This window comes from Trichomycterus rosablanca, chromosome 4 (genome assembly GCF_030014385.1).
Source record: "Trichomycterus rosablanca isolate fTriRos1 chromosome 4, fTriRos1.hap1, whole genome shotgun sequence".
NCBI classification, from domain to species: domain Eukaryota; kingdom Metazoa; phylum Chordata; class Actinopteri; order Siluriformes; family Trichomycteridae; genus Trichomycterus; species Trichomycterus rosablanca.
In genome coordinates this window covers 46,593,637-46,609,923 of record NC_085991.1, presented here as the reverse complement: position 1 = coordinate 46,609,923, position 16,287 = coordinate 46,593,637, and positions in this window count along the sequence as shown.

Here is a 16,287-nt window from a genome sequence, read left to right as displayed (position 1 = left end):
TGCGCTCTGACCCCAGCTTCCAAACAAGCTGGGATATGCGGAAAAAGAATTTAATTGTACTGCACACATGTATTTGTATATATGACAAATAAAGACATTCTATTCTATTCTCTTCTACTCATTCTGACTTGTGTCCCAAATGGATGTCTTCCACTCGCTGTACTAGCCTGGCGACACCAGTACGTAGCATCAGTTTGCAGATATTCACTATATTTAGATCACATGATGATGTAAACCAGAACGATAACGTAGGATGCCTGGGCTGACAGAAAAAATAACTGGCAACCGGAATCAAGCCCATGACGCAGATGTACAAAAATAAAAAGACATTAGATTTATTATTAAATAAAGACTCTGGATGAGTCCAACTCACAACCTAAGACATCAGACTCGTGTTATCCAGCTGACAGGGAGATCAATCTTTGTGAATTGCTCTGCTGCTTTGGAAACAATGCAAGGCTTGACATGATCCTCACTGTGTGCCAAAGATCACGTCCCTACAATACAGGTGTCAAATACTGACGTAAAGGAATTATAACATGTAGCCCCCACTTCTACCCCCCTGCTCGCTCTTTAATTTTTATTACATTTGGAGAGATTAACTGCTGAACTGTAGTTAAAGTCAGTCAAAGCCTGTCAGCACCTGGTTTACAGGTTTTAGGATTTTACAACATGTTCCGGATACCCTGTTAGTTGCTTCTTTTTTTCTGGATTATGTTCATGATACATGATTCGTGTCCCTAGTTCCATAGTCTGTCAAAGTTTAGAATGTAAGACGATCTGTCCGTTAGCTGAAGCTGAGGTGTGGTTGGGTTATGCAGCAGGACGATAATCCAATATAAAAGCAAAGTATGAAGTTTTAACCTTTAAAACGTTTGCTTAGGAGCCCCAAATAGCAGCAACAGCTCCTTCAGATGCTCAAAACTGTATCAAGTTGCTCTAATCTAATTTACAAGAAGAGAAATGATCCTCCTTCATCTTGGGAACAGTTTATCACAGGGCATTACACAAGCACACACTCATTCACTTTAACTTGTACCTTGGAGCACATTACAAAAGCTAATCTACTTACTGGAATATTTTTGGAAGGTGGGAATAAACTAGAGTACTTGGAAGAAATGTAAAAAAACTTTCTGGAAAAGTTGGGTCATGAGTCATTTAGTAAAATGCAATAAAAAACCCAATTTTTACCCAATTGCGTTATGCTTCCTCTCTACTGGTGCTGACCCCCTCCCCGACTGAGGAGAGCGAACTGACACACGCCTACTCCGACACATGTGCAGTAGCCGACTGCATCTTTTCACCTGCACTAGGCTCGGAGAGCCACACCCTGATTGCATTATTCCTCTACTCTGTGCAGACACCATCAATCAGCCAGCAGAGGTCATAATTGCAGCAGTTATGAGGTCCCTATCCGGCTCCCTCCCTGGATGAACAACAGCCAAACGTTGCTCATATAGCCGCCCAGCCCAGCTGGATGGCAGAGCTGAGATTCGATACGAAGTATTCGAAATCCCAGCTCTGGTGTGCTAGCGTATTTTACCACTGCGCCACCTGAGCGGCAGAAATAACTTTTAATGTTTTGTCAGATCAGCTTGAATGTGTTTTGTAAATTCTAAATTTGATGCCCTTTAACACAGTCCAAAAAAGCGTATTTAAGCTACACAGTTTTAAATTGGTAGCAGTTAAGGAATCATGATTGGATATAAAGAAAACACACACAAAGGAACAGGCTTTGCAAGTAAAGATGGGTTGTGGCTCACCAGTTTGTTCGAAAAGAACATTTCTCAATGCCAGATAGAAAATAATGTACAGCTTTCACCATCTGTTATATATGATAGTGTGAAAACATAAAAAAAAAAAATCTAGAGAAATCTGGATGAAAAAGTCTGTGTAGGGCAAGGCTAGAAACAACTGTTGAATGTGCGTGACCTTTGAGCATTTAGCCCACATTTTATAATAAACCTTCTGTAATAAATATAACCACATAGGCTTAAGAGTACTTTGGAACACTGTTGTGACTTAACACAGTCCACCGCTGCATCAAGAAATGCAATATGTAACTCTTATGTGAAGAGAAAGCCGTACGTGTAAAGTGGTACCTTGTAACTCGACGTCCCCTAAACTTAAAATCTTTGAAACTTTGTCGAGAAATTTGTACCCTTAAACTTGACTTGTGTGTGACCGCACATAGGAAATAATAGCACAGCAGTGCAAAATCCTTTTCTGATTGGAATACGGTATTCTAAGATCAGTAATCTCCACCATTAAGAAGCATAAGGAAACAATAAAGAAGTAAAGGTAAAGAGCAGGTTTTATATAATATAGTGTATAAGTGTCAAAAACAACCCCATTATTTTACATTAGCCTAAAATATATGCAGTTCCACGTTACCATGGAACGCATCAACAGGTTTCCCGTACATCCTTATGGGAAAAATACCTTAAAACTCAACGTCTTTTAAGCTTTTCTAGAAATGGGGTTACATGGTGTCAGATCCAATGACATACCCCAACTGAAGCAGAGGATTAAATCTAAAACTGTGTGGCACCAACATTACATAATGTAACCTCTGTGATTTCCTTCCCATTATAACGGAACAGTTCATTAGATTACAGACCTTCAACCCCATTACGTTATCATTTCTATTTATTAAACCAGTTTTTAATAAACCAGGTATTCAAAAATGTAATCTTCAGTTGTAGTAAGTTGTAGGCAGTTGTAGCCTAGTGGTTAAGGTACTGGTAATAGTAAGCGGAAGGTTGCTGGTTCAAACCCCTCCACCAGGTTGCCACTGTTGGGCCCTTGAGCAAGGCCCTTAACACTGAATTGCTTAGACTGTATACTGTAAGTCGCTTTGGATAAAAGCATCTGCTAAATGCCTAAAATGTAAATGCAGTAAGATTGAGTTTATTAGTGGTAGCTTAATGGTTAAGGTAATGGACTATTATTCAAAAGTATGCCACTGTTGGGCCCCTGAGCAAGGTCCTCAACCCTCAATTGTAAGTCACTTTAGTTAAAAAGCATCAGCTAAATGCTGTAAATGTAACATTTTAGCTCAAATGATTGGTAAAACTGCTCTGTTCTCTCCGTGGTGGACGGTGGATGACTCTTGTGCCTATTATTAACATGTCAGGTGATGCGGGGCTGCATAAAGAGCACTACCTGTCGTCACATATGATAGATGGGAAAACACCTCTATTTATATTAGATTTTCTAGTGCTGGTCAAGCTGTCCGACTGTTTTGATGCACTGTATTACATAGTACTGTGCAAAAGTCTTAGGCCACCATTAGATTTGTTGCTTTAGCAATGATTTAATGACCATATGTAATTATTTCTCAGTCTCTTTATTAGAGCACAACCAAACAATATAAGAAATTGTATGCAGTAATAAAAAAAGTATTTATTGTGACCTCTTCTTACACCTGTGCAAAAGCAAGAGCCTGGCTCTCTTAAACCTAAATGTAATGAAACCCTTATTAATGTTATTGCTAACACCTGCATTTGTCTGACTATTTTATGTGAACAAATGTCTGTCACAACAGGTTTGTACTAGACATGCTTGATTATTACATACACATGCTGTCTGTGTTTATTTCTTTGGAAGCTTGTTAATATGTATAATTGATTTAATTCAACTTGGCATTTCTGCTGGAAAGCACCTGCTTGGGAATGGTTTTATTTTTCAGCACGATAACTATTCTAAGCGCACTGCTAATGCAGTTAAATCATACAGTATTTGGAGAGAAAAACAGCTGATAAAACACGGACAGTCATGGACTGGCCTCCACAGAGTCCAGACCTGAATATTTAAGATGTGCTTAGTGACAAGGGAGGTCAATGTAAATACTGCCTGTGTAAGCCATTTTGTTCTGACAGTTGTGTTGTTTTTTAATTGTGTGTACATATTCCCTGTATTTTTTGTTTGTATCATAAGAAAAAGAGCGCAACATTACTATGGATGGTCATAGTGGTGGTGGCCTAAGACATTTGCACAGAACTGTATGTAGATGTTCCTAATAAAGTGCTCAGCGAGTATCCACGTCTCTTACAAGTGTAAACTTTTGACCCCAACTGCAGAGAAGTTATTTATAACCAGAACTTGTGGGAATCACATCTGAGGATCATTTAAAGCCACCCTGATGGTTATGTTCTGTCCCTCAGGGACCGTACTGTACCATGTAATGTTACTAAGGGAAGAGAAGGTGGAGGTCTGAGGGGAAGGGGGGTATCGTGCATTAGGGGGGTATGTGTTACTGTCCTGCAAATGAAAACACAGATCTTATAGCAATATGGCTATTTTCATTCATGCAGGACTGTTATTACAGCAGGGTGTTATACTCAGGGAGTTGTTTATATACACTTTATGTTCAAAACTTTATTTGAACATTTGACCATGTACTGACCATGAACGTCCTATTCCATTAAAATGGACATTAAAATAGAGTTGCCCTATTTTGTAGCTGTGACACCCAGACTCAAGGAACAAAAAAAAAACTCCTCACAGATTGTAATTGGGTTAAAGATCAAACCCAGGTACACATGAATTGACTTCCTGTCCAGGCTATTCCTGCTTTACACCCAGTGTTTCCCAGTGACCCTGACCAGAATACAGTAGAATGAAAAAAGAAATGCAAATAATTAAGGTTTACTCTAATTAGATGTAGGGCAGCATGATGAGAAAGTGCTGCAGAAGATTTTTTTGGTTAATGTTTCCCCAAAACATGCTCTGATCTAAATTGCTCTGATGAGTGATCTCTGATCTGCATGTGAAAATGTGCACAAAATAAATTAATACTAAATTAAACTAATTAATAAAATAAAAAGATTTATAAAACAAACAAATAAATAAAATAAATCTTAATGAATCACAAAATAAACTAATTAATAATAATTTTTTTTTTTTATAAAACAAACAAATAAATAAAACACATTTTAGTGAATCACAAAATAAACAAATGAATAAAATAAAAGATAAATAAAATAAATAAATAAATAAAATAAATCTTAATGAATCACAAAATAAATGAATTAATAAAATAAAAAAATCAATAAAACAAACTAATAAATACAATAAATCTTAATGAATCACAAAATAAATAAATTAATAAAATAAAAAAAATCTATAAAACAAATAAATAAAATAAATCTCAATAAATCACAAAATAAATAAATTAATAAAATAAAAAAAATCAATAAAACAAACAAATAAATAAAATAAATCTTAATGAATCACAAAAATAAAATAATTAATAAAATAAAAAAACAATAAAACAAATAAATGAAATAAATCCTAATGAATCACAAAATAAATAAATAAATTAAAAATAAAACAAACAAATAAATAAAATAAATCTTAATGAATCACAAAAATAAATTAATTAATAAAATGAAAAACAATAAAACTAATAAATAAAATTAATCCTAATGAATTACAAAATAAATTAATTAATAAAAAATAAAACAAACAAATAAATAAAATAAATCTTAATGAATCACAAAAAAGACAGGGTTGCGGACGGTGTTGAGTTGTTGATGGTCTTGCAGCTCCATCTGCTGTTCAGAATCAGACATTGTTGGGCACAAGGACAGTTGATACACTACATACAGTATGGAATACATACATACATGAATACAGTATAAAAGTATTTGGACACCTGACCATAAGCTTGTTGGACATCCAACAAAAAAAAACAAATGGTATTAAAATATAGTGACCTTTATGTGATATGTTCAGCTGTAACAACAGCCACTCTTCTGAAAAGGCTTCTCACAAGACTTTGAAATATGTGGGAATTTGTGCGTGCTAGCCTGAGACCCTCCTTGGCGAGCAAAGGAGGCGCTAGAGGTCAGACAAATTGGACTTCAGGACAAATAGCTGTGGGTTAGGATGCTAGTTGTATACCATGGTGTGTTTACTCAGTGTGGGCTAATGATTCTTGCTCTGCTTGCCAGCTCACATTAATAACACTCTGTCCTGGCACACCAGGACCAGAACCACCCGCTGTGTTCATTTACAGAGTTTATTAAACACCAGCTGGTTAAAAGCATGGTGAACACTATGAGTTTAACATCACGGATCACTCTGTGCAGGGTTGGAAATGCAACACCCCTGTTAGAAAGAACACGTACTGCTAATTTTTAGGTATGCTAGCAGTGCATTGAGACAAATTGCAATAAAATACTGGGTGCAAGCCAGTCAACTGCAGATATATTGCTCATATTAATTACATATGACATAAACTAAAAGGACAAAAGTATTGGGACACCTCTTCAAATTTTTTAATTCATGTGTTTTAGCCACAACAATCGCTAACAGGTGTAATAAATCTTTTATATACAGGAAATTATGTGCTTCAAACTTTGCAGCAATGGTTTAGGGAAGGTCTCTTCTTCCATCGTGTCATTAAGGGAAATGCCATTCAGTCGTCGTAGTAATCAGGATAAATTAGCAAGTAAAGAATTAGGGCCACCCAGAATTTAAATATCAAGCAAGTATCTACAAAGGGGGGAAATCAAGTTACAAGTAAATTGCAAGTAAGTAATGTAATTTTTTGTTGTATCTCCCCAATTGTTTAATTGTACTTCTTTATTCATTGCACATCAGCCCCGATGCCAATCTTTATTTTGGATCTGCTGCACCTAAAATAAAATCTGTAAAGACTGAATTAAATTGTTAGTGTGAAGGCTTTACTTAATCTTATGATTAATGGTAAAGCTGGTCTCTCTCCATGTATAAAGTTATTTGTGAGGGCAAACTGACAGATGACTTAAGATGTTAATTATTTAAGCTTTAATTTACCCATCAAACGGGTCACCTTGGCCATCAATTGCCCCCCCTGAGAGATTTGGCAGGAGCCGCCACTGGCTCCTACGGATCAACGAATTGGTTACAGAATAATGTCCTGCAGAGGGGGCATGGAGGCACAGATGACTGATGACATACTGGTTTCTCTTAACTGACAGTCATTTAGATTTACATTTGTGGTATTTAGCAGACACTTTTATCTGCTTACAATTATTTTTTATGACTTACAATTATGACGGAACACAATTTGAGCAATTAAGGGTTTAAGAGCGACTCAGGGGCCCAACAATGGCAACTTGGCAGTGATGGGGCTTGAACCTATTTACTACTCTAGTACCTTGCCTACTGCTGCATCTTGACGAGTGGTAATTCGCTCCAGGTGGAAGTGTTTCTATTTATCACAGTTTCTTCTCCATTGGGAAACCTGCTTTTCTCTTGAATCTGTGATGCTGGGCTTGATCAGATCCGGTTTTCATGTTTATCTTGCTCTGGGAACTCAGCTGGTGTTGCTGCCTTTTTTGGGTGTCAAAAAGGAACCGCCCACTGGGCAACCCCAAAGGTAGCATTATGGGCTGTTTTTTTTAGAACTGGCCCCACATTTGGACCCATGCTGAGCTTTAACCCTTGTGTAGTGTTTGGGTTTTTTTCAATGTTTACCAAAAAAAAAATTGATGCTATTTATTATTATTTTAAACTCAGACTTCTTGCCTTTGGCTCATTTTGTGTGAAGAACCAGTGGCGATTTCTCTAAGACTGCAAGGGAAGCTCCCCTAAAATGTCCAAAACTAAATGGTCAAATATGTACAGTTGTGTTAACATTTCATTGACTACAAATGCGTTAGAACACGTATATCTCAAAGACGAGTTCGTTCAGAATCAGCTAATTATCACAAATCGACTTGATTTTCTTAACTTAACTCATACATTCCCGTAGCGTCAATGCATTTGCCCGCAGAAGCTGAGCGTCTCTTCACTTCTATGGGACTGCGTTGAGGTTTTTTTTTTATGCTCCGAAACTCGCCGGTCATTGGATAAATGCCTCGATTTTGTCATATGGTAAGCTCCACTTACCATATAGAAGCATTTTGTAGATCTACAATTACTGACAGTAGTCCATCTGTTTCTCTGCATGCTTTGTTAGCCCCCTTTCATGCTGTTCTGTAATAGTCAGGACCCCACAGGACCACCACAGAGCAGGTATTATTTGGGTGGTGGATCATTCTCAGCACTCAGTTTTTAAACACCTCACTGTCACTGCTGGACTGAGAATAGTCCACCAACCAAAAACATCCAACCAACAGCGCCCCGTGGGCAGCGTCCTGTGCCCACTGATGAAGATCTCAAAAAGGACCAACTCAAACAGCAGCAATAGATGAGCGATCGTCTCTGACTTTACATCTACAAGGTGGACCAACTAGGTAGGAGTGTGTAATAGAGTGGACAGTGAGTGGACTGGGTATTTAAAAACTCCAGCAGCGCTGCTGTGTCTGATCCACTCATACCAGCACAACACACTAACACACCACCACCATGTCAGTGTCACTGCAGTGCTGAGAATGATCCACCACCTAAATAATACCTGCTCTGTGGTGGTCCTGTGGGGATTCTGACCATTGAAGAACAGGGTAAAAGGAACAGATGGACTACAGTCAGTAATTGTACAGTAGAACTACAAAGTGCTTCTATATGGTAAGTGGAGCTGATGAAATGAACAGTGAGTGTAGAAACAAGGAGGGGGTTTTAATGTTATGGCTGATCTGGAGGTTCTCATGGCTTCCTGGCATCTGTGATGATGAAATAGATACAGGTCTTTACAAAAGCACTGGATGCATGCCCTTTAACTGTCATGAGGTTGAACATGGATATATTAGGCACCCCTTTACTGATTGGTCTGGTAGTTTTCTAATTTTGACTACACTGAATGCACCAGACGGATACCTGCGCTGAAATGTTCCACCAGACGTTTACCTCCCTGAAATCAAAGAACCATCCCGTAGTATGCTTAATTTGGGTGTGATAGTCCTTGTGTGAATATCCATTTACCAAGTATAACCTTGCAGCGGTGCCAAAAGAACAATCTGTCCTCTGGAGGTCAGAGCCAGTCCAAATCTTAGGCTTCTCAATTTCCCTCCAAGACGTTACACCCCGTGTTTATGGAAGACTGGGGGTAGAATGTGGGTCATGTTGCTCCCATATTAATTAATGTGCAGTCTAAGCGGGCACGCTGGCTGCTATTTCTCAGCTCGTCTTGCCTCACTGCCAAAGTGCTGTACTGTACCCGCTCTTGGCAACCCAACTTGACATACCAAGAAACAACCAGCAACTCTCCTGTTTCACTGTAAACTGCCAGCAGAATGAATGCAATGTGACTGTTTATGTTACGGACACTTTACGAATACTTTGTGTACACGTCTCTGTACATAGGGTAACTGTACTGAAACCAAGTGGGTCTTCTTCACTTTGGGGCTATGCTGAGCACCCTGATCTGGTTTCGTTTCTTGACATTGGGAGTACATGGGTTTTCTGTCAGGTCACAGTAATCATAGACATAAGGATTGATGTCTTCCTCAACCCAACTGGGGAACGGCAAGTGTTATACATGGAAAAAAAAAGTTAGCACTTCCATGTACTCTCTTGTCATATTAAGGACACCTCAGTAAACATATATGTTTTGGGTTATTTTTTTTTAACATATTTTTATAGCTCATGTGTAGCAACAGAGTGTGACACAAATCCACTCACCTGCAAGAATGGAAACAGAACCCAAGTGCAACTGTTTAATCAGTGAGGACTATGGTAGCCTAGTGGGTTGGGCTTTGGGCTATCAACCTTGGAAAAGATTGTGGCACACAGCCACTGTTGAGCCCTTGAGCAAGGCCCCTAACCCTCTCAGCTCCAGGGGACAATGACTGACCCTGCGCTCTGACCCCAGAATTCCAAAGAAGCTGGGATATACCGAAAACCAATTTCATTGTACTGTATATACAGTATATACATATATATACCTGTATATATATACAGGTATATATACAGTATATATATATATATATATATATATATACTGTATATATATATATATTGCTTGTTTCTACACTCACTGTCCATTATATCAGCTCCACTTACCATATAGAAGCACATTGTAGCTCTACAATTACTGACTACAATTATCAGGACCACCACAGAGCAGGTATTATTTGGGTGGTGGATCATTCTCAGCACTGCAGGGACTCTGACATGGTGGTGGTGTGTTTGTGTGTTGTGCTGGTATGAGTGGATAAGACACAGCAGCGCTGCTGGAGAATAGTCCACCAACCATAAACATTCAGCCAACAGCGCCCCGTGGGCAGCGTCCTGTGACCACTGATGAAGGTCTAGAAGATGACCAACTCAAACAGCAGCAATCGTGAGCGATCGTCTCTGACTTTACATCTACAAAGTGGACCAACTAGGTAGGAGTGTCTAATAGAGTGGGCAGTGAGTGGACACAGTATTTAAAAACTCCAGCAGCGCTGCTGTGTATGATCCACTCATACCAGCACAACACACACTAACACACCACCACCATGTCAGTGTCACTGCAATCCTGAGAATCATCCACCACCTAAATAATACCTGCTCTGTGGTGGTCCTGACCATTGAAGAACAGGATGAAAGCAGGTTAAAAAAAGCATGCAGAGAAACACTACAGTCAGTAATTGTAGAACTACAAAGTGCTTCTATATGGTAAGTGGAGCTGATAAAATAGACAGTGAGTGTAGAAACAAGGAGGTGGTTTTAATGTTATGGCTGATCGGTGTATTAATATGTATATTTTTCCTCCTCCAACAACAGTATCAGTAACAGTAGTGACAGTATCGTACCATCAGTGCTGTCACAGTCTTCGGTTCATAATATGATCCAGGGACGGAACAACCTCCACACTCAGTCATCTGTTGGCACCTAGTGACAGGTGCAGCAGTCGCCCCTGCCCCTGTCAACCAGGCCCGTGTTTGATCTCATTCATCATAGCACTTTTGGCGTCACCTGTCCACACCCAGAACAGAATTGAAGACGCCATGTTTCTCATAATGCTAACCTTAAGCAAAAGCTACAGCTATTAAATAGCATGGGTTATTGTTAGAGTTGGATCATGAGAAAGTCGTGCACTGAAATAGAACCATCAGTTGGCCGAATGTCTGGCATGATCCTTTCTGGTCAGTCTTTCAGCTATTCTAATTTTTTATGAATTCTAAAGCAAATATTGTTTAAAGAATCTTGTTTGAAAGGTGCTTTCCCTCTTCGGGTTTGGAAGTACATAGCTGGGCATGTGGCCTGGAATGAGCCAGGAGACGAGCTATTCTTGGCAGACTTGGCTCAGTTAGCTGACCGTGCCAACTGTCGGCTGTATTTCACACTGAGCTTTAAGGGGTCCAAGCACTTAAATGCGGTTAAGCTGCACGGAAGCTAATGAATAACCCACATACAGTATACAGTGTATCACAAAAGTGAGTACACCCCTCACATTTCTGCAGATATTTAAGTATATCTTTTCATGGGACAACACTGACAAAATGACACTTTGACACAATGAAAAGTAGTCTGTGTGCAGCTTATATAACAGTGTAAATTTATTCTTCCCTCAAAATAACTCAATATACAGCCATTAATGTCTAAACCACCGGCAACAAAAGTGAGTACACCCCTTAGTGAAAGTTCCTGAAGTGTCAATATTTTGTGTGGCCACCATTATTTCCCAGAACTGCCTTAACTCTCCTGGGCATGGAGTTTACCAGAGCTTCACAGGTTGCCACTGGAATGCTTTTCCACTCCTCCATGACGACATCACGGAGCTGGCGGATATTCGAGACTTTGCACTCCTCCACCTTCCGCTTGAGGATGCCCCAAAGATGTTCGATTGGGTTTAGGTCTGGAGACATGCTTGGCCAGTCCATCACCTTTACCCTCAGCCTCTTCAATAAAGCAGTGGTCGTCTTAGAGGTGTGTTTGGGGTCATTATCATGCTGGAACACTGCCCTGCGACCCAGTTTCCGGAGGGAGGGGATCATGCTCTGCTCAGTATTTCACAGTACATATTGGAGTTCATGTGTCCCTCAATGAAATGTAACTCCCCAACACCTGCTGCACTCATGCAGCCCCAGACCATGGCATTCCCACCACCATGCTTGACTGTAGGCATGACACACTTATCTTTGTACTCCTCACCTGATTGCCGCCACACATGCTTGAGACCATCTGAACCAAACAAATTAATCTTGGTCTCATCAGACCATAGGACATGGTTCCAGTAATCCATGTCCTTTGTTGACATGTCTTCAGCAAACTGTTTGCGGGCTTTCTTGTGTAGAGACTTCAGAAGAGGCTTCCTTCTGGGGTGACAGCCATGCAGACCAATTTGATGTAGTGTGCGGCGTATGGTCTGAGCACTGACAGGCTGACCCCCCACCTTTTCAATCTCTGCAGCAATGCTGACAGCACTCCTGCGCCTATCTTTCAAAGACAGCAGTTGGATGTGACGCTGAGCACGTGCACTCAGCTTCTTTGGACGACCAACGCGAGGTCTGTTCTGAGTGGACCCTGCTCTTTTAAAATGCTGGATGATCTTGGCCACTGTGCTGCAGCTCAGTTTCAGGGTGTTGGCAATCTTCTTGTAGCCTTGGCCATCTTCATGTAGCGCAACAATTCGTCTTTTAAGATCCTCAGAGAGTTCTTTGCCATGAGGTGCCATGTTGGAACTTTCAGTGACCAGTATGAGAGAGTGTGAGAGCTGTACTACTAAATTGAACACACCTGCTCCCTATGCACACCTGAGACCTAGTAACACTAACAAATCACATGACATTTTGGAGGGAAAATGACAAGCAGTGCTCAATTTGGACATTTAGGGGTGTAGTCTCTTAGGGGTGTACTCACTTTTGTTGCCGGTGGTTTAGACATTAATGGCTGTATATTGAGTTATTTTGAGGGAAGAATAAATTTACACTGTTATATAAGCTGCACACAGACTACTTTTCATTGTGTCAAAGTGTCATTTTGTCAGTGTTGTCCCATGAAAAGATATACTTAAATATCTGCAGAAATGTGAGGGGTGTACTCACTTTTGTGATACACTGTATAGTTCATTAAAAAAAAAAAAATTCTTAGGCATAACATTATGACCACCTCCTTGTTTCTACACTCGCTGTCCATTTTATCAGCTCCGCTTACCATATAGAAGCACTTTGTGGTTCTACAATTACTGACTGTAGTCCATCTATTTCTCTACATACTTTTTTTTAACCTGCTTTCACCCTGTTCTTCAATGATCAAGACCCCCACAGGACCACCACAGAGCAGGTATTATTTAGGTGGTGGATGATTCTCAGCACTGCAGTGACACTGACATGGTGGTGGTGTGTTAGTGTGTGTTGTGCTGGTATGAGTGGATAAGACACAGCAGCGCTGCTGGAGTTTTTAAACACCTCACGGTCACTGCTGGACTGAGAATAGTCCACCAACCACTGATGAAGGTCTAGAAGATGACTAACTCAAACAGCAGCAATAGATTAGTGACCGTCTCTGACTTTGCATCTACAAGGTGGACCAACTACATAGGCAGGTCTAATAGAGTGGACAGTGAGTGGACACTGTATTTAAAAACTCCATCAGCGCTGCTGTGTCTGATCCACTCGTACCAGCACAACACACACTAACACACCACCACCATGTCAGTGTCACTGCAGTGCTGAGACTGATCCACCACCTAAATAATACCTGCTCTGTGGTGGTCCTGGGGGGTCCTGACCATTAAAGAACAGGGTGAAAGCAGGTTAAAAAAGTATGTAGAGAAATAGATGGACTACAGTCAGTAATTGTAGAACTACAAAGTGCTCCTGTATGGTAAGTGGAGCTGATAAAATGGACAGTGTGTGTGAAAACCAGGAGGTGGTTTTAATGTTATGGTTGATCGGTGTATGCTTTAATATATAAAAAAACTAATCCTCAGCATTGCACTAAAAACTTTCCTGGAATATAAATAAGAAAAATGCATTAAACTGATTGATGCTTTGTGTTGATTGTTTATATGGACACGGTTCTTCCAGTTCTGATTTAAAGTACACATGCCTTAAAGGACTGGTATGTTATGCCAGGTTTATAGGCTGGGTACATAGTACAGGTTCATATTTCATACCCGAAGTTAAAATTGATCAGTACCTGTCTTAACTATGAATGACTAAGCTTCTTTGGAGGATTGAGTGGGCATGTTTGTCAGGAGAGCAGCACAGAAATAAATCATTCCTGTCAATCCACTCCTGTTACAGACTGGGCCACTGTGACATGCCCTGATGGTCGTTTTTGACACGGTGGGCCACCTGCTGCCTCCTAATAAGTGTGTCAGGAGGATCCTACTGTTGGGTGATGATACAAAGCAGGCTGTCAGACTGAAACACGATTCAATTTGTTGCATTGTTGGGAAAGAAATATGTTTCATTGATCCATTCTTTTGGGGTGGCTAACATTTTACCAAAAAACACTGGGCGCACGTTTAAAACACACCCTTGACAGGATGCCAATCCATTGTGTGGCCTTGGCCATCCCAATTCCTCAGACGTAGCCAATCATGTCTGTGTGCAGATGCCCGACTGGCCAATAACATCCCTTGGAATTCGAACCATCACTGACAGTGTCACTGGGGCAAATCTGGCACAGTGGGTGACTCACCAACATTTGTCCTGTGAACTGCTTCCAGTAAGTGTTTTGTTTAACAAGCCCACCTGCTGTGGCAGTGCAGCGGCATGACTCAGTTACAGTATCATGCCCATCTGTCTTGCCATTTATGGCTGGCAGAGATGGCATGGAGGTGCAGATGATTGACGTGTCGGTTCCTCTTAACTAACAGTTACATTTACATTATACATTTTCAGCATTTAGCAGACGCCTTTATCCAAAGCGACTTACAGTATACAGTCTGAGCAATTGAGGGTTAAGGGCCTTCCAGGGCCCAACAACCTGGCAATAGCGGGGCTTGAACCAGCAACCTTTTGATTACTAGTCCAGTACCCTAACCACTAGGCTATAGCTTGACTGCTAGGCTACTAACATGAATATTAATTCGCTCCAGGTGGATGTGTTTCTATTTATCACGAGTTCTTCCTCACAGATTTGCCAGCGCCTCTGTCGGCAACCTGCTTTCTATAATACTGGACTCAGTCCGGTCTGGTTTTCTGCTGACATCATACTATGTGTCTTTCTGTGTTCTTCCCCGGCTTGTTCTGGCTTTTCTTTCTTACCTCTTTTTCTGAGAACTGGGTTGTCCCAGGCGCTCTGAGCAGCTTGCCATATTATAACACCCACCCAGTTCTCATTGCCTTGCTATCCCTTTTCTATCCACCTTTCTCTGTTTCCGGGTCTAGATGTTTCTTTCACTTGTTACTTGGCTTCCTTTATTTTATATAACGCTTTTATTTTCCCTTTACTCTTTTTTGTTTGTGGCTTTTTAGCCACAGCATTGGCTAAGCGATCTGCATATTGGGTTCATTTTAAATTCCTGCAGATGCAGGGCTACACCTGGAGCCTCACTGGTGAGGCGCGATTGCCACAATACAGTTGGTATGGATTTTCAGATGTCTTTCTGTGTTTGCATAGGTTTTCTATGGTCACTCTATACACCGATCAGCCATAACATTACTTTGGAGCACTTTGTAGTTCTACAATTACTGACTGTAGTCCATCTGTTTTCACCCTGTTCTTCAATAGTCAGGACTCCCACATGACCACCACAGAGTAGGTATTGTTTAGGTGGTGGATCATGGTGGTGGTGTGTTAGTGTGTGTTGTGCTGGTATGAGTGGATCAGACACAGCAGTGCTGCTGGATGAGTTGGTCATCTTCTAGACCTTCATCTGTGGTCACAGGACGCTGCCCACTGTAGCACATATTTTTGGTTGGTGGACTATTCTCAGTCCAGCAGTAACAGTGAGGTGTTTAAAAACTCCATCTGTGCTGCTGTGTCTGATCCACTCATACCAGCACAACACACACTAACACACCACCACCATGTCAGTGTCACTGCAGTGCTGAGAATGATCCACCACCCAAATAATACCTACTCTGTGGGAGTCCTGGGAGAGTCCTGACCATTGAAGAACAGCATGAAAGGGGGCTTACAAAGCATGCAGAGAAACAGATGGACTACAGTCAGTAATTGTAGAACTATGGAGTGCTTCTATGTGGTCAGTAGAGCAGATAAAATGAACAGTGAATGTAGAAACAAGGAGGTGGTCACAAAAAATAATAAGTATTAAACTATTTTAACAGGCAGATAAATACGAAAAACCTGTACATGAACGCCCCCTTGTGGAGGCTTTATGTTACATCTTGGAAACCACAGTGGGACCAGATAGCCACCATTTTCATTAATGAAGTATATTTTGTTTTGTTTCATTTTGATGCATTGTTTGTTTTACCTGGAAAGCAGTAAAAATCACAAACAAAATGTGAT